Source organism: Dromaius novaehollandiae, chromosome 5 (genome assembly GCF_036370855.1).
Source record: "Dromaius novaehollandiae isolate bDroNov1 chromosome 5, bDroNov1.hap1, whole genome shotgun sequence".
Lineage (NCBI taxonomy): Eukaryota > Metazoa > Chordata > Aves > Casuariiformes > Dromaiidae > Dromaius > Dromaius novaehollandiae.
The window spans coordinates 60,696,844-60,716,853 of NC_088102.1; the positions used below are offsets into that span (position 1 = coordinate 60,696,844).

The 20,010-nt window shown below is 36.7% G+C and overlaps 1 long non-coding RNA gene across 2 annotated transcripts in view; it reads right to left on the minus strand.

Moving 5' to 3' along the window:
- Positions 1 to 20,010, minus strand: part of LOC112985687 (uncharacterized) — a 207,284-nt gene that overhangs the window by 97,978 nt on the left and 89,296 nt on the right. For both annotated transcript variants that reach the window (XR_003259801.2, XR_010389483.1), the window contains one exon: positions 14,622 to 14,793. This is a non-coding gene — a long non-coding RNA (uncharacterized LOC112985687). The remainder of the gene's footprint in view (positions 1 to 14,621; positions 14,794 to 20,010) is intronic.

Below are 20,010 nucleotides of genomic sequence, written 5' to 3' on the forward strand. Positions count from 1 at the left end.
TGGTATTTAATCTGTGTGTATTACATACTAGAGGGCCAAAATCAACCCAGTCATAATCAAAATAGAATTCTTTTGTTACCAGTGAAACTACCCAAGTGCTAAGTTGGGTACCTCTTAGTTCTTTATCATGCTAGTCAGCAAAGACTGCTACGTGACTTCTAATGGGCCTGACTACACTTCTGTCTCTTCCTAGAGATTTTTTTTTCCTGCTATCAACCTTTGCCAAATGTTTCAGAATGATCACATAAGATGTTGCACAAACTTGTCAGACAATGCTGCTGGCTTTGGGAAAAGTGTATGCTTATTTAGATTCAAGTATGTATGTGTGTGTATAAATATATATATATGCATGTGTGTGTGTATATATATATATATATATATATAATGTCATTTATATATATATATGTGTGTGCATGCTCTTTCTTTCCTCTTGTATTAAGACATTTACAACTAACACTTGCTTCTTCAATTTGTCATGCCATAAAGCTGCCCATAAGCACAAAAGCACGTGATTGCCTTTGACAACAGGAAACACCAGTTTAAAGAAGTAAAGCTTTACTGCTGATACAGAATCATCAAGCCTGTACTGCCCTTTTATTTGCTTTTCAAAACTCAATACACCTCAAGGAATCACAGAAATAGAGAACAACCGAGTGGTGGGGAATATGGTGAAAATTTAGGTAATAAATATCGCTAGCATTTCAATCCTACAGTAAAGACTTAGAAAACCTTAATGTTTTACAGTGTTTTGACTTTTGTGACCTTGATATCACCTTTTTTCTTTTGCTCTGACAAATTAAATCCTTTGCAGCATTTATGTGGGTTTTCAAGCTACCTGTAATATTGAGGAGTATAATTGCTTGCTTTAAATACTTACAGTAAATATATTTGAAATAAAGAAAACACAAGCAGACTAAACTTTATTTAGTATCCTTCTAAGATCACTACTCTTTCTCAGGCCTGGAGCAGCTTTAATTTGAAACAGGCCAAAAAGCTGAGTGGGCTTTTTTTTTTTTTTTTTTTTTTTTTTTTTTTTTTTTTTTTTTGTCATGCTCGGTTGTTCTCAGAATAAGCATAGTCACTAATAATTTGGAGTAAGGAAGAACATTCACTGGGACTAAACACAAGATGTTCTGTATCTTCAGCAAAGATCCTAACAAGCTGGGCATTAGTCCCCTCTGAACTTCTTTAAAAAGAAGGTAACCACAACAGCCTATGAACAATCTGATGCTGTGGTCTGCTCTAAGATTCTCTACTGCAGCAGACTTCTTCAGGGGACTTAAGCCAAAGAAACTTCAGCAAAGTTGCTGGATTGCATTCAGGCATACATGGGGACCTGTAGCTGCTTTGGTTAAAATCAGGTAACTTAGCTTCTTACACTTCTATATGCATAGAACAGAAAGTTGTGTGTACGTAAGCTGAAAGTGTAGGCTTATCTGTATATGAAGAGCATAACATATTTTACTTTGTAATACATATTATAAGATTAGTTCAAAAAATATTCCATTATTTTAATTGCATGGACAATACATACGTTACAGCATATTAGCTCATCCATTTCATTCTCATTTGAGTAAATTTAGGAAATGCATGGCTATATAATGCCATTATGAATCTCTGAAATTGCAAGGAACTTTAAGACTCTGCTATGTTATCAAAAACAGTATTAGTATAAGCAATTTATGGCAAAGAGTAAAAAATACGTTCATATTTCAAACCTGAATGTTAATGGTAACTATCTGATGCCTCAAATCCATTGGGCTATTCAGTGGTCTATTATTTTTACAGAAATAGCCACAGACACCAATTTTTATTGTTTATGATGCAGTTTTTAAGATACTTACCTAGTTTCAAAGGGAAGTTAGGATTTTTTTTTATCTGATACCTAGTGTCTGGTTTATATGCACCTATGTTTTTTGTTGGTAACTTGTAGTGCTGCTTAATGCACCTCTTTCACTTCACAAAAAACACTACTATGGATACCATATCCAAGTAGCTGTATAGCCTAATTATGCATAAATATGCAAAAACTATGAACCTCACACTCCTCTGACTAGTCCTTCTGGTATCTTCTAGAACAAAGAACACTGGGTATCAAAGGCAGCTATTTAAAAGAATGTTATTCTACTTTTATATGAAACAGAGTCACAAAATGGTAGCCAGTATATGAATCATTTGTTAGCAGCTAGCTCACTAGTTAGCTAAAGACTGGACTGGTGTGAGATTGTGTTTATTATCCTACGTATTAAAAAAGTCCTCAAATGCCTGTCATTCACTACTCAGCTAGATTCATGCTCCCTGACACAACTTCATTAAAAAGTCTGTGTGTGTGAAACGCACCTGATAAATTTCACAGTCTGTTCACAGACTATTTGTAGGTACACAGAGACCAACAGGAACGTTTCATCACAAACTGCTTACACAGCTTTAATATTGAATATAGATATCTCCATAGAAGGCAATTTTAAGATTGAGTTGTAACAGGCTGGTAAGTATACTCATTTACTCAGAGGGACATTCCCACTGATATGCACTGAAGTCCTTGTGTAATCAGTGTTACATACATGTTTCAAAGACCCTCTCTTTAGGGATTTTAAGTTGGAACTACTTGACTGAGTAAAGAAAGTAGGCATATGTATTTAAATGACCCTACTCATGTAACTTCATTACAAAAATAATTCAGTACCAGTTTGGCAAAGCAAAGTAAACGTTACTTGGTTGATTAATTCAATTTCCACTGCCAGCATCTTTTTCACTGGTAATGCCAACGTCCTGTGATTGCAGCAATAAAGTACGTTATGCACATACAGATACATCCATAACTTGCTCATCTCCATTGCTAGTGTGGTTTAAATAAGAATCATGTATTACTGCTCCAGTATATATTCAGCTTCTCTATGACTCTAAAATAATGTTCCCCTTTGGACTTGCTTCATGATTTGTTTACTTAGGTATGAAAAATGATGTCTGCTGGTAGACTTTGCTTGAAGATAGCAGCAATGACAATGAGATCCAAAGCTGAGAAATTACTTGAGCTTTCAGACCTTGAAATAACCTGCTTAGTGAGTTATTTCTGTGCATGGCCCTATGTGTTACTTATAAATGAATATTAAAATATATAATATCTCAGAATTGATATTCTGATCTAAACTAAAGTCTGGGCCATTATTTGTCACGATGCTGTGTGTGTTTTCAACTATAGCTCCGTTAGTCTGTGCTCTGGAAAAAGATCAGCACTCAGTCCTTGGGATCAAAGTAGGATGGCAGAGTAGAAGAGCTGAAATTCTCCCCATTTGGTGAATTTCCTCACTTCAGAAACCAAAGCAAACGTAACCTTACCATCGAATATCTGAAGAAGAGGCAATGTAAGATCTCATGGTTGTTTGCGCTGCAGCTACATAGTAGTTCCAGAGTGCATCTTCCAGTTTTTGCTATCTTAAAGGGAACAATTAACTCCTAGAGGAAAAGGTACAGGATTTTGCTTCTACCAAATTTAGTCTTGAAGACCTTGAGGGACATGGTAAAATTGTGTGTGATGCTTGTCCATAATACAATACTGAAAATGCCCTCTCTATGGGTTGCTGGAATGGGGATGCATGAATGAAATTTACTCCTAAGCCCTCAGTGCAGCTGTGCAAGGTCCTTTGATCACAGTCCATTCACTAATGGCACTCTAGAGAACAAAATGACTTTCTCTTTCTGCTTGTTGCCTTTTCTAAGCAGCAGAAATCTTAACAGAGGTGAAGATAAGATAACACAGCAGCTTCTCAATAAGCATCTCTACCCTGAGAATGCTCTATCCTAAATGTGAGGATAGGATCCTATGACATTTTCCAGGAGTAATGGAGTAGCTGGCTTCTGAATGCCATAAAAACCTAAAATTTCAGCTGGGGACATCTAACAGATGTCACAGTCCTTACAAAAATTCCTTATAACCAAATGTGCATGGGGACACTGAACATGAACCATCTGACTTAAAGTTTTCCTTGGCCTAAATGAGCTGCATGGGTTTTTTCTGTTTGTTTGTTTTTTGGCACGTATCTGTGAGGCTTTACTGTCCAGGTACTCCCAGGTCTAGGAACAGAGATGGCTTCACTTCAGTGATTCTCTGTAGCTTAATCAGACCCTTCCTATGAACTCCTTCCTGATGAGTTAAATCTGACTCCCCAGTTAAGTTCCTAAATCCTACATTCCAACTGCATACAGAGTTTGTGAAGGCATTTAAGAAATCTCTTTTGACAGAAAAGTTTTGTATTATATTGTCTTCAGCAGCTTTCCTTACACATGCTAAGAGAAGACAACATCACCAAGGGCTAAAAAAATAACAAATGTTTCCTTCTGAGATCACCTAAAATATTTTTGATTTTTTTTCAATTGGACAACTGGTAATAATCTCCTATAAACACAGAATTAATGAGATAAAAACTCAATGCATTTTTACAGCATTATGACTCTCATTCATACAAAATATTTTCCCTTGTACTATCTTTCTACCTTGCTATATTCTTTAATGAGCCCTCCTAACACATTTTTAAGCAAACCTTCAAAATTATTTTTTTCATTTTGTGTAGACAGAATTCCAAGCTAGACACTGAAGCACTACAGCTGCATATAGAGAGATAACATAGCTGTGTCCATGTAATGGACATAATCAGGCTTATCCATACGATTACAGAAACTAAAATACATCCTCAAAGCTTAGACCTACGCTTTCTATTCAGAACTGATTCACTGGAAAAGAACTCCTTCCCATCTTGTTCATGCATATTTCTATATTTGTTTTTTTTCAAAATATTTTGTTTAAAAACCCATGTCCAACACTTTCTGTTTTAGTTCGTAGCACTGAAACACCCAGGTCCCTTGTCACCAGAACAATTTATTAAAACTATTCATGTGTTAAACTACATCAAAGTTGATACATTTTGCTATTGTGGAATCAAACTTCATATAATGTCACCTGAACAAATACCTTCATTTTCAAAGTTTCTCAGTTCTATTTCCTCAAAAGGAGCTGCAGTTACTTAGAAATTCTTACAATATACCGCTAATTCTGGTCCCTAAATTCAGGTATTTAAACTGAAACTGAATCTATTAAAGAAATGATCCAGATGAATTTCCTGTGTTCAGTCATTCTTTCTGTAAATTCTTACATCAAACTTACAGAATTGCATTAGCTTCACAGCCTTTCCTGTAGCCAGTATCAATTGCAATTTTTTTAGATTCAAGTAACCTGACATTTGAAATTCCTGATTATGCATTAATCCCACTGAAATCAGTGAGATTAACAGCACTTATGCTTTGCAGAAATTCAGGCCAAAATTAAGCATATAAGCATGTAAACTATTCTGGAATCTGTCCGCAAGCTGCGTACCAGTAACCAAATGTATTTCAAGCCAGCAGGAAATCCACATTCATCTTTGTGCTGTTCATCGTGACTTTTCCCATCTATGAAGACCCACAACAGAACAGAAATCTTGGTAATTTTTATCTCAATTTTTTGTTTTTCCTCATTTCCAGCATTTTTAGCAGTCAAGATAATTCTGTCATCATTGCTTTATTTAGTAATTATTTAAAATTAATATTTAAAACTGTTACCATCACTCTGAATGGTAAAACTGAAATCACCAACTACGTAGTGGTCCTTGCAGAAGACAACTGAAAGTATTAATCATGACAAAGAGTAGCTTGAAATAATACAAAACAAAGGTTCTTAGCTGAGATTAAGGTGGGGAAAACATAAATAAGTATAAATAAGTATAAATAAGATATAGGTGAAGTAGTAATGCTCTTTTCTGAAATGTCTGTTTTTCTGAGTTGTACAGTGAAAGATCACTTTCTTACTAGCTTTGAGATAGAACAAAAATACTTGCTTAGTGAGCAAATTATAAAAACTCCAACCTTTATATTAAAATGCAAGGGCCATTTTCACACTTTTTAAACCAGGATCTCTTTTCTCTTTGTTTCATACATTTAATAAGATGAGTTATCTCAAAAACAAAATTCTTCATCTTATCTTTAAGTGCGTAATAACATCAGAATGTGCACAGGCAAGATAAATCTAGGTATCTGTCTTTGATTTGACTGTGGTGGGGATTTCAAGGAGATTTTATTATGTAGCATGCAGTGCCTATATTTTGTGCTACTAAGTCTTGTAGCCAGGGAATGGTTTTCAGTGACATTTTTGAAAATGTAGTGTGCAAGTTGATATTTAAAGTAGCCTTAAAAGTTAGAGCAGGAAACTAATAATTGCTACATTTACACAGTGCTGTCAAACATGAATAGTGATGATTGTGGTATTAATATCAGTAATTCTTCTTCGATGCAATTAAACTTGCCAGTGCTATCATTACCTAATGTGTTTATATCAGCTACTGTAATTGTTTTTCTAAAGCCATAAATTTCTTAAGTTAATTATAAACAAATTGGCATGCTTAATTAATGACTCCTACTAATAATACATTATCTTAGATGTGTGTGAATGATACCTAGTTACTAGCAGTGAGGCAGCTGGATTAATGATGCCAAACACTATAACCTTGTTAATACTAAGAGGCTCACTACTATTCTGGTGGGGGAGGGGGGGGGTTAGGAGGTGTCTTCAATACAGAAACAAAGCAAAATTATACTGTATTGAGGGCAAAATGACACTCTCATGTATTAAGTTTAAGCAAGTAACTCAGCATAACAGAGAGAAATCCTGGCTAATACTTACTTCCTCACAGAATAAACAAAATCCATACTGACCGGAAAAAAAGGTGTCATGTTACTCCTCAGCTCAATCAGAAATGAGCAGCTATAATTCTGTTCCTGTGTAGAACTAAGAAACATAGAGAAAACTAGGCACGTGAATTCTTTCATTCTGTTTAGCAGAATTCTGTTTTATCAGAACTGATAAACAATTCTGTTTGTCAAGCTATCTGAACATAGTCTAACAGAAACATTTTACTTTTCTGACTACATGAGTTAGATGGTAAGATTATGCAGGTGGTTTCATGGGAGATATCGGCATAAGAGGGCCTAGTTTTTTGGTGTGGTTTGGTAACAGGGCCTTGCTGGTGGTAGAACCTGTAACATCCAAAATGATACTCCTGCCTTTCTTGCAGTGTATTCATCCTCCATTTCACTTACAGTGAAGAAAACTGCGTTTCATGCTCTGGGTCACTAAAGCTACCAGGCTGAGACAGGGTGACTTCAGGTAGCCAGGCAGAGATGTTGGGAAGAGGTGTTGGTGCAATAAGCAATGCTTTCCTTCAAGATTCTGGGACTAACTTTATTCTGAGAAGGTTTGATGCTGTGGCCCTTCTCATTCATTACTCCAGTGGCTAAAGCCTTTACCCACAAAAGGAAATCTGGGCTCAGTTTCTGACTGCCTGAGGGGCATTTAAAAATCACTTTCATTACTTCTCCAGTAAAGGGATCAAATGTAAGGCTACTGGCCCCTCTAGGAGCAAAAAAGGGAAGTTTAAGGATGGTCTCCTAATACTCGATGCAATTATTTCAGTTTAAAGCAGCCAATTCTTATTATAAATTCTATGTATTTCTAAGTGTGATTTTTACATACTATATAAATAAAAGGGGTTATGGCTTTGTTTTGCTTTCTTCCAAGGAGAGGTCTCAGCACAATGAGTAGCACAAGAATCTTCCCCTATTTTGATTTTCGGACCTCATAAATCCTTTCAGTAAGCATAACTTCTCCATGATTAAGTGTCACATAGCATATAAGCGATGAATATGTGTATCCTCTTGCAAAAGCCATATTGCATTTTACCTCTCTCTGTTAGCACATCCAATTGTAAGCAGCTTACCCAGACCTTGAGTTTTTAAAGGGTTAGAAAAGTCTCATGCTTCAGGGCATACCAAAAAGTAACTAATAGCAATTAAAAGGAAAGATTTCCTGTAGAATCTCAGGATTTTTTCTGCCTTATTCTGCAGTATTCATCAGTGGCCTGTCTGGTCTAGTATGCTGTCTCTGGCAGACAGCAACTGTTATTTTACTGTATTTTATGCAGTTCCTGTATTTTTTACATTTCTGTATTTTATAGTATCATTCCCAACTCATTATTCTGTTGTTGAATTCCAATCAATTAATTACTGTACCAAGCAATCAATAGAAAATATGAAAGGTCACAGTTTTGTATCAAAATTCATCAATTACATCTACTTTCACAGGAGAGAACAACCTGAACTTTGCAAATTGCCCAAAATGAAACACTGCAAGATAGAAAACTGTCTCCTTTTTTTCCCATTTTATGTTGGTCACAGGAAGTGTTCTTGTGAACCTTGTGCTTCTATAATGTAACTGTTCATACCCAAGTGCTTTCAGTTATCCACACTATCATCACTTAATTTTATATACATCTGTAAAGTATCTAGAACATTTCCAATTGCTATAAAAATTAATACTTGAAAGACCACAATAAACAGTTAAGTTAGCAAAGTCAAACTGCCCTTTCATCAGTGTAGCCAGTTTAAAATGATATGTGATTTTTATAGATCAGCGTAGAATGGTACTTGGATGCCTTGAAAATTAGTTTGCTTGGTAACACATTCTTATTTCGTTTCCTTCCTGGGGAGCAGAAGAGAGGGAAAATGTAAGTGGAGGGATGAGGAAGAGGAGAAAAAAATCCAGCTATGTTCTGTGAACACAAATCAAAACTCCTTTTTACACACCACCCTCAAATCTGAGATGTTATTTCTTTCAAACTTCCTTAACTGCCATGAAAAGGCCTACCTGGAGATATATCACATTTGAATGAGTTCTTGGTCCTAAAGAATAAGTCAAGCTACAGAAGATACTCAGCCACACAGAAACAACAGTGCAGGACAGGCTTTGGCTCTCTCAGCACCTATGCTAACTATATTACCACTAACCCTTGAAATTATGTTGCAGCTATGACAAAAATATTTGAACAGTCCCTCCAGTTCATTATCAGAGATTAGTATTTCATTTATGCTAAACAACCTAAAATCCAGATTTTGCTAGATGACCTTAGCAGATCCCAGTTAATTCCTACCGCACCAAAATTGTTTGGTTTTTCTTTTAGGATGCAAGGACTTCATGTCCAAGCCCTTGTAATGACATGATGCCTTCTCATACTCATCTATTTGCCCTATTATGCTTTTGGACAGCATCATCTTCAGTCAGCTAAATTAAATTATTTCTCTCTGTTGACAATTTAGTAAGAAAAAGCACAATATTTCTGAATAGCACAGAAGCGCAGCGTTCTAGAAGGTCTGTGTGTTGACATAAAGAAAGCTAGTAATAAATTGACAATAGTCAGTAATGCACAGACAGTGAAATGAAATCAAGTTACTCTTTGCAAGCGACCCAGTCTGTAATTGATCATCTCTGTGTATTTGTAAGGGAATAAAGATCAATGACTTTCTTGCATCACATGCCACATAATGATATCATGTGCTTAAGCACCTAGACTAAAAGCACCACTTGGCAAAAATCAAACTATGGACAAAAGAAAAAGCCTTGAAACCATTCTTACATGAATGATTCTTACACAAATGAGTCTCCAGCCTGGCATCAACCTCAGGTCAAGATGACTCTACCACGTTCTCCTCCTCTTCCTGCCATGCCTGTTGAATTGCAATCTGCTATGGCAAGTGGCAGCCCCAGAAATAACGTAAACTGTGTTTACAGCAGCTTTGCACAGGGCATCATACTGAACAGATCTTGTCATGCTAACAAGTTCTATTATGAATGCAGAACAGTTTTAAACCACTATCTATTAATTCTTCTCATGTCTTCTGTTTTGAGAGAGATGAACAGATGATCCAGCAGGTCTTTTCCACCTTTAATTTTTCTATTTCTATCTCTCACTGGAAAGATCATCAAAATCAAACCCCTGTGGGCTAAGTACACCTTAAAAATTTCTGCTCTGTAACAGTACTACAGGTCAGACTTTTCTCTCTGTAAGGGTCATCGAGCAGTAGAGTTTTCTAAAATGTCTGGATCTAAGTCTCTGTGAGAAAGGTAACGTCCTTAGGGGCTTAAGAGCCAGTGAGTTCAGATATATTACAGTCTATCCATTTCTTTTTTTAACTTAGTTAAAAAGCATTTGGCATTTTCTCAACTCAAGACTAGCACAACAATTTCACCCCATCTCAGCATTCTTGAAACAGTCAAGTTCATTATCAGGCTCAAAGATTTTCTGTCAAAGGCAGATGTGAGCCATATGCATTCATCCTTATTCTCATCTGTTTTCACTTCAGAAAATTTCAAGATCTTTTGGCAAATGTCTGTTAAGCTTTCTCTGCCCTCCACTACTGATTATCAAGTTAATTGTTCTCATAGATAGATAGCTTTGCTTTAGTTTTTGAGTGCTCAGGTCAACAGCTAGTCCCAACACACCAGTTTATTTCACTGTTTGTTACAGATCAGAAACTGCTGTTGTCATTGATTATTAATGAAATCCACAAAAACAACAGCTACTCTCCCTGCCTTTTTAAAATTACAGACCTGATCCGGAAGACCTCTTACTTTTATCCTAAGAATACAGTACTTTTTTTACTAAAAAAGTACTGGAAAAGACAAATCATTGGACACAATGTATCCCTAAACAAGAGGAGGTATTCAGAGTGAAAATATAAATTGTTTTTAAAAATTGTACTCCCAACATTTGATCTGACTCTACTCTTCCAGCTACTTTTTATGAAATATTCAGAAAAGATGCCTTGACATTTTTTTTTATTAACACATTCAGATCTAAGTCAGCCTCTACGTCCAGTCATGTCAAGAAGTGTTTAATATGAAGCTGTCCTTTATTCTGAAATAGGCATTGTTCTCCAATCTCCTTTTAGGTTGCACTGATTCTGTGTTGCTCCTGCATGACCTACTTCACAGCAAGATTTATTCTACTTCTCACAAGCTGTGCTGTTCTTTGTGATCGCATGGGATTCACCTGAACCACCAGAACTGTTACATCCCCAGAATTACTAATAAATACGAGAGCTTTTACGTCAAATGGATGAAGTACAAATGTCTCACTAATGCTGATGGGAGACAACAGTGGTATGACCTTAATGAAAAGATCTGGCGTGTTCTTCACTTAGAGAGGGTAATGTGGGCTGAATGAGAATCCCTCTGAGTTTATGCATAGCCATGTCTCCCATTTCCTAGCATCAACAATTCAGTAACAGCTCACAATTTTCAGATAAAGTTGGACACTTTAAATAAGAAAACCGCACTTAATCTTTAACAAAGTATCTTCATTAAGAGTTATGCATAAGTATTTTGTCATCTAAAAATCTGTGCTACACCTGTTGTATCTACATTAAGATACACGTTCACTACCCTATACAATCAGAACTGCCAGCAGCACATTCCAATAAGCCACCAATATATATTTATTCAATCATTTGTTATCTAGTGTATCAAAATCCTCCACTTTTCTGCTTAACAATGTAATGAATCTGCTGGTAAACTATTACACAGCTTTAAATCACTAGGTTTGCCACAGCAAATAATCCATGAAAGCAGTGGCTCTCCTTTAACTTGTTTATATATGTATTAAGGGAGAAATCCTTCCCAGCATCAAAGTAGCTATCAAAAAGGATGTTTGACATAGGTGTTGATTTAAACAACAGACAAGATTCAGTTCACTATCTATGAGTAATAATTTCAAATTTAGGGATTCAGGAGTGCCATCGGATCTATTTTATGAACACTGCAGATCATACTATGGTTCTGCTCAATTCCAGGACATTGCACAGTACTAAAACCTTCATCACTGATGCAAAAGACTATTCAAAGCATCATTTAAAATAGCAAGCATCACTATATCATATTGCTTTATGTATTTTGATCTAAGCCAGAAGGGCCTCCTGCACAACTTCTTGCACAGTATTAGTATATAATATAACATGTTAATGAGAAGTATTTGAACTATTATGAAATTCTATCCTTCTTAGTGTAATAATCTACGGCTGCACTTATAACAAAAGAAAAACATCGGATGACCATGATAATTAGAAGCACACAGAGAACAGTTCGATTAGAATTTAGGCAACAGTAAATAATACTGTTTTTCAGTGAGCAAGATGCAGATGCTGCACTTGGAAGATCTTCCAGAAGTTGGTATCTGTGTCATGCAGCTGACAAGCTTGCCTTCTGGGTAGTAAGTACATCAACAGAGAAAGCAGCTGAAAGGGATGTTCACAGTTCTTACCATAGTAAACAAGAACAGGCACTGTCAATTGCATGTTTAGAGGGATGCATTTGGGGCTGCGGTGCTACAGGGATAGCTGGATTTTCTTTTTCTAAACTTTAAGTAATGCCCCCATAAGACCAGCTCTACTTCAGTTCATATGTATACAGTAAAAGAATTTAGAATGCAGAAAAAAAACCCCAATAAATAAATAAAGCAATATAATGGTTGTTAGCTCCTTAGGCCGCATAGAGACCAAAATGTTACTAAAAGACTAGATGTGTGAAACATTGTGACACTGAAAGGTAGGTATCTCCACTGGGTCATCCAATCAAAGATTTTCAAGAGGGACAATCATTCTATAGTTACTAGCAATTCTGCCTCAAAAGCCATAAAGGCCTGAAGTTGCCAAAGTTACAGTTATCTAAACCTTAATCTATATTTTAAATCACTAGCAAAGTTAAGTGTAACAGGAATACCTGTACCAGAATCTGAACTAAACATGAAATAAATCTTTAGAATTTAGAACTGTAATATTTGAAAAGATAAAGCACTAAAATAAGGCCAAGATTCTCCTGCCTTTCTGACCTAATCCTGCAATATCACAACAACCCAATTGAAAAGTATCACCATGGACATTACATGTTGGTAGAGAGCCCATAGGAAAGGGCAATACCTACGTCCACACAATACAATAAAGGACAAATATCTCTGATGAAAGGTGGTATTTACAAACAGTCCATTATAAATAACTTCAGGTTGCAAAAGTAATGTTGTAAGATAATAAGCATTTGCTTTTTACTGATTATGTATCTGAAATCTTGAGTTACTTATGGATCAGGCATGAAGATTTCCAGGTTTTATGCTAAATGTGTGCTGGAATACCTTCCCTCTTGTCATTATATAACGTCTAAGAACCTGGCCATAGCTTTACTGATGATGGGACTTACACACTTTTACTACTTTCCAGAGACAAACGACAGCATTCATATAACAATGGGAATTTTGTGTTATTTGGTTTTGTTCAGTGGATCAATAATTTGTGAAATCATTATTCAAATTCTTCCTGACATTAGAAAGTGATAGCATCTTACTATGAAGACAAATCTTCATCCATCAAACTAATCCTGGTTGTAGAGAAAAGGGATATCGTTCCATTCAACCAGCATGAAAATGTACTCAAACTTCACAGAAGCTTTTGACGGTTGGAAGTGTACATTTTATTATGCGCAGAGTACTTGTGCTTTTATATTAAATATTTGATCATAAAATAGGTAAGATGTCAAAAGCATTTCACTGAAAGCCTATTTTAGAAAAAGGCTTCTGTCCAATAATCATACACCTTTTATGACTTAGTTCCTCCTAGAGGTCATTATGCCCAAAGTACTTCCTCTCCACAATTTATTTCCATTTGGTTTTCTGCTGAACAGAGGACATGACCAACAAAAAGTAAGATTCTCAAGTAATCCTATCAGAATGGGTTATTCCAACTACAGTAAACATTGTTTGTGTCTGGGTCTGACCCAAATGAAAGTTTAACAACTACGTAATTTCTCCTCTGCCTTTTAGTGTACACAAAAGAGATTTTGTGCTGTATCTCTTAGTGAGCAGGATGTACAACAGAGATGGAGTAGGTTTCAGTGACTGCAGGTTCTAAGAAACCTTTTCTGTAAGGTCATTTCTTGGGTTGACCTAGAAGCAGCTGAGGTGCCCAGGATCTCCACTGGACTGGAAATCAGGTGGGTCAGGAGCACTCGGCACTGTGAAATAGGCCCTAAAATCTTTTGATCCCCTCTGCAACTTCTTTCTGTGGCCAGATAACAGTCTTTTCAGGCCATCTTAGATTGCATTCATGTATTCAGGAGAAAAGACAAAGTGAGAAGTAATCATGTCAAATTGCACTTGCAAAGTCCAGATAAACCAAGTTAAGCCTTTTTTTCTTTCTCAACTCTCCTCCTCCCCACTCTGTTCTTCAGGCAGCTGTTATGGATGTTTAAAACCCTGCTGTTCACTCCTAATTTTGTTGCCTTTTTTGACTAAGGAATATGCTCCCCTTCTTTCTTGCTTTGTCTACTTCAATAGCTGCACTCAGGAAATGGTAACTAAGGCTTTTGCTTTGTTATTTTATTAGCATGCGAAAAAAACACAGTAATTCCACAGTCTTCCACTGGATAACTGGTATAGCAAGGGACTAATCACTAAAAGAATATTAAAAATTGATAAAAGTCTTAGAAATGACTTTGTCTCAATGAAGAGGCAGCTATAAGAACTCAGATTAAATGCATGCCTTAAGAAATCTCTTTACCAGCAATTAAAATCTTTGCAGTGTGAATAAAATCCAGAAGAAAACTGTGTACGCTAAGAGATGTGAATCTTTCAGAATCCATTCCTGCAAGCTGACCTGTGCAAAGAAGCAACATGTTCAGATTTTCCTCATCTTTTCAAACACAAAATGTGACTTACTCATTTGTCCTTTGTCTGCTTTTTGTCTTGTGACACCATCAGTACGCGCGTTCCTGGCACCTCAGCTATGTCTGCAGCTTGGAGTCCAGGAGTAAGAGAAAAGTCACTCCTCACAGTAGGTCGGTCCCTTGGACTGCAGCTTCTTGTTGTGGCCCTTCACTGTCACATGGTCCTAGAGGGCAGAGTAGATAGGTGATATCTTCAGGCAACCCAGCGTGTGATGCTTCACATGCAAGACCATGAAAAAGCTGAAGTCTGCCTTCAACCAGGGAAGACTGTTTTTTATCATCATAAACATTGTAAAGGAAGACCTACCAAATGACAGATTCTAGTGACATCCAAAAGTGATTCTGAGGAAGTAAGGGTTTCAAAGACAGTTTTTTATTTAACTATTGCACTGGTGGCTCCAACAGATATGGCAAGATTCAATCTAAGCCTGCCCTAAAACTCTCTGTATCTCTCTTGGGCCTCCTTGTTGGATATTTGCACAGTTCACAGCATGGTACCGTGCCATAGCACCTCTCACAAAACAGCAATACCTCCAATACCTGAACAACATCATATGAAGGTCAAGAAATTGCTGAAGTCTGTATACAATTACCATTTACCCTTATGAACACAATTTCCTGTTAATAGATCAAGGTAGTTTTGTAGACATAACCATGCTGCTCTACCTTAAGTATGTTTAAACTCACATCTCCTTCTTCACACAGTTTCACTTATTTGAAATATTGTAACATAGACTGTGACACTAGACTGTGATGAAAAAGCACAGAAAGGAGTAAAGCTATACCATAAGCAATTGTGTAGAATAAAATATTCAGAAGCATATTTTGGAGAAACACAGTAATAAGATGAAGTCAGGACACATATTAACACAAATTTATGTTGCAGAACTGGATGATGAACAATACTCTGAAAGGGAAATCTCTTGCGAGTCAGAGGTACTTGCAAGCACTAGGGAAAAAAATAATGAGAAACGGCACACATTTGTTTTACGTGCATCTATCACCCCTCACCTAGAAGCGTCAAAACAATTAATGAATGACAGCTCTGAAAAATTTTACTTTGGAAACACTAAACAGTTTTACTTCAACCTTTCCACCTAAAATTAAACTTCCAGCAAAGAATCTATTTATTTGATTTCAATCCAGTTAAATGTTAAGCTGCATTTTCTACGTGCAACAAATCACAACTGGAAACTGTACTTAAGAAACTTCTTGTGTTCCTTTCCTATACCGGCCAGGTTCCATGGACAGATTAACTATCTTATGACCATAACATGCTATACCTAAGCAATTTGAATCCTACGAAAGACTGCAGAAGAGAAAGATAAAGGGAAATTCACATAGGGTCTTTGAGACTGCTAAGTTTGAGGGAACTGAAAGGGAATAGTCCAACAGGAAAATTCTGATTCATCTGCTATTTAACTGATTTGAAGTGAAACATTTCAAGGCACTTCCACAAAATAAAGTGTTCTGATTTGACAGTAGAAAAAAAAAACTGTTTATCTTGGTAAAAATTCCAATTTTCAAAGAGAACATTCTGACTGAGAGTCAGTTAACTCTCAAAGCACTTACTGGCAATTCTATTGCCTTTAAACAGGGCATTTCCATTCCCTCTTCAGGTATTTTAGTTACTCTCAGGTAGGGCACACTTCTCTGGACAGAGAGTGCTGTCTCAATGGGGGCTTCCGCCATCCTATCCTCTTACAAGTGTTGGAACCACAACTATTATTTACAGTGCAGACACTCTCAGAAGAACAGATGAGACAGGACACTGTAGTAAAAAGAACTGTAGAAACATACTGTAAAAGACTGTCCCTTCTATGAACAGCTTGCTACTTCAAAGAATGAATGATGTGCTGTCATCTTTGTTTTACAAATGGGGTAATCGGACACTGCGATTATAGGAGTTGCCCTTATTTTACAGAAAACCTTTAACAGCTGGGAATGGTAGCACATGTTCCAGACCTGTGCCTTAACATCACTATCTCTCGTCACTAGCAAATACGGTTTATGTTAGAAGTGAAGAGTTTTGTTTCACAATAATAAAAGAACTAAAAATGAAGTGGAAAACTTGCAGTAATGCATTATTCTCTCCTTATTTCGGTCAATCAGAACAGATGCATACATTTGTTAAATTATCATCTACGCATTAGCATTTTAATAGCCTCTTCACAGAGATCACTCTCCACTCAAAGAAAGTTAGTTCCTTTCCTTTACCATAAGGTCAATAAACTTTCCTTTAGTTATTACCTAAATCAAGGCTTCAATTCAGATGACAAAATACTAAGTATTAGTACTTTTTGCACCATCCAGTTCCAGGAAGCAGTTTCCACACAGAAAGATAATTAAAAGCTATCTTCCATAGTATAAGATTTCTGCAGGATGAGCACGATAGGAAAAAAAAATATTCAGGAAGTATCCCCCCTCCTCCCCCCATTGATAAAATACTTTGTTCTAGAGCATGGCAAAGAAATGCAATTAATCTTCTCATCATCTTTCACAGATATACTCTTGTCTATACCAAAAAAAAAAAAAAAGTTTCCTGTGCGTAATTATAAAATCTAAACTATTTACAGAGATATATACAACATAAAAGCCTCTGCACTATGGGACAGAGTTTGAAGTGTATTTAAAGTGTAACTTGTTTTATGAAGTACAGATTTAGGCAACTGAAGAGTGCTTTTGAAAATCTCATTGTATACTGCGTAAAATGCTAAGAACCAACTGACATGAAAATTTCAGATGCAAACATTGAATTACTCCATCATCACTATGTGTATCGTGACATACAAAGATAAGCCTAACGACTTAGATGAGACTAAGAAAATGAACAAAACAAGGCTTCGGTAAGAATAGCTTACGAAACAAAATCCATACGGGGATGTGCTGCCTCTGTAAGCGTTTAAACAGAATACAAAAGTACTGCCAGGATAAATAGGCAAAAACAAGAGAGAAAATCTCTAGAAAAAATTCACAGCAAGTCTATATCTGCATATTCCACAAAATTCTCTGGGTCTGACCCTTTGGAAACAGGACAATCATGAAACTTAGATTGGGGTTCCAAATCAAATCCATGTATATTTTGTATCTCAGCTCAAATACAGCATTTAAGCCCTTTTCCAATGATACTGCAGAACCTTTTACAATATCACAGCTTACTGAAGGAACAAGTCCCATAGCTTTGCATGTAACTTTTAGGATAATAATGGGAGAGTTAGTTTGCCAGCCAACAGTCTACCAAAGACAAGTCTTCAGAGATATTTAGAATCTTGGCATCCATCCAACAGTCATGGCAGTTTTACAGGCATCCAGGAAAGCTACTTGATCTCAGTTATTCTGCTGTTTTTAAAGAAATAAAGAAAGAAAGAAAGAAAAGTTTCTTTATGCAAATAATAAAATCTTTTCTCTCAGCGCACAACAGCTGGCATGATAGCTTGTACTGGCCTAGTAATACCAAGCAAAAGGAATCTTGAAAAAACTAAAGTGCAAAGTAAAGCAAGAACAAACATGGGTTTCTGCTGTTCTTCTGGTAGGAATATCTAAACAAACTGGACATTCACAGGCTGCCATTCAGACTGTTAGTGAAACTGGCTAATAGGAGGAATTAGCTGATAGGAAGAAGGTCCTATAAAGGTCAGTAGTAGCAGTGAAGTGCAGCTTTGCCTCAGCAGTACTCACTAGCAAACACCTACTTTTTCTACCACGCTTTGCTGACTCCGCAAACAAAACATAGACTGTTTGGCAGGAGGGAGTCCTCATTTTTGTAGAGTACATCTGCTGTGACTGAAAAAGTCCTAGGTGCTTCAAGGACAGCAAACTCATATTGATGCTCTATGCTTCAGAAAGGCTTCTTCCTATATCAGAGATCAAAGGGCTGAATCTCATCAACTCCATGTAGCTGACTGTGAAAACTATGTAAATAAGTACTTGAATTGCTTGAGTTGTTAGTAGAGAAGGCTAATTCCGTGTAACCCCTTTTCTGAGAATAACCTGAGCCCCAACAGTCCTTTCATATACATTAAAAACAACTGCAGTAGCCACACTTCAGGAAACATGGTTTCATCCCCAGCACAGAATAGCAAAAACTTCCAATTATCTGAAACAAATAAACAAATGACTATTTGTGGAGCTTTGCAACAGAATCTATTTTAATTCTCACCTATGTCAGATCTGAGGTCTCAGCAAACTGTAACACTTAAACACTTCTATATGAATACAACACAGCGGACCGTCCAGTGAACTTGCTGTGCTGTAACAACCTAACAATTGAATGCACCAATCGCACTAACATTTCTGATCCTAAATCCAGCATCCCACTCCTGCAGGAAAGCAAAGATGGATAACTGGTTGCAACAGGAGCACTGCACTATCTGATGTCAGGACTGTGTGAACAGAAGGAAAATCCTCCAGAATGTTCCCTCTGGCCCTATTACTGCAGCAGCCAAACTGCATGGAAGGGTTAATGAAAAGGCTTACGTAAAAATTCACCAGGGACAATGTAGGGATAATAATAAATAATAACAATACATCAGTTAATCTCAGAACACTTTAGAAGAGATATCGTCCCCACTTGCAGCTAGAGAAACAAAGAGAGTGGTAACAGCTAGTTCTGGAGCAGTAAGAGCTAGTTTCAACAGGTCAAAGGAAGAGGATAAAATTAAATCCATATCCTCTTATCTGTGTTTGCAGTATTTGTTCCAAGCTCTAAATGGGCCTAACCGAGAGCTTACTGAAATAAACTGCTAAGTCTCACAGAGGGCAAGCAGAGCTTTGTAGCAGATTTTACACACAGATCCAGATTCAAGAAAGCAACAAAGTACACACTCAAGAGAAGGCACTTCTTGAATCATGGCTCCAATCAAAAAAATGAGCTAACACCAGAAATAAAGTTCTCTGTTCTGAAAGAGCATCTGAACATCCATTTGATGACTACCCATCACCTTTGTAAAAGCTTTTATCACCTGTGAATGACAATACTCAGACACTTGAGAAACACAAACTGTGAACATTTTGGAGTGAGCTTATTTAGTTATAGCACATGTAACTGGGGGAAACAAATTTTACCACACCTTCATCCATTCACACAGCACCCAGTCTCTGGTCTCTGTGTAGGCTTTCCTCTTACAAGATTTTGAACGCATTCAGTGTCTACTAAAGTCAGTATGGGTTGAGAGTGTCTGTGCTCTCCCAGGAATGTGATCCGCATGGTTTGCAAAAGCTGTGTATATCCTTTAAATAATAAAGGCTCTATGTAATAACATGTTCCTAATAATACACAATAGTGATTTAATTACAACCAAAACATAAAAAAGGAACTGAAGTGGAGATAATTCTAATTTCTTAGCTCACTACCTTGCCCTACACCACTTCGTCCCACATTC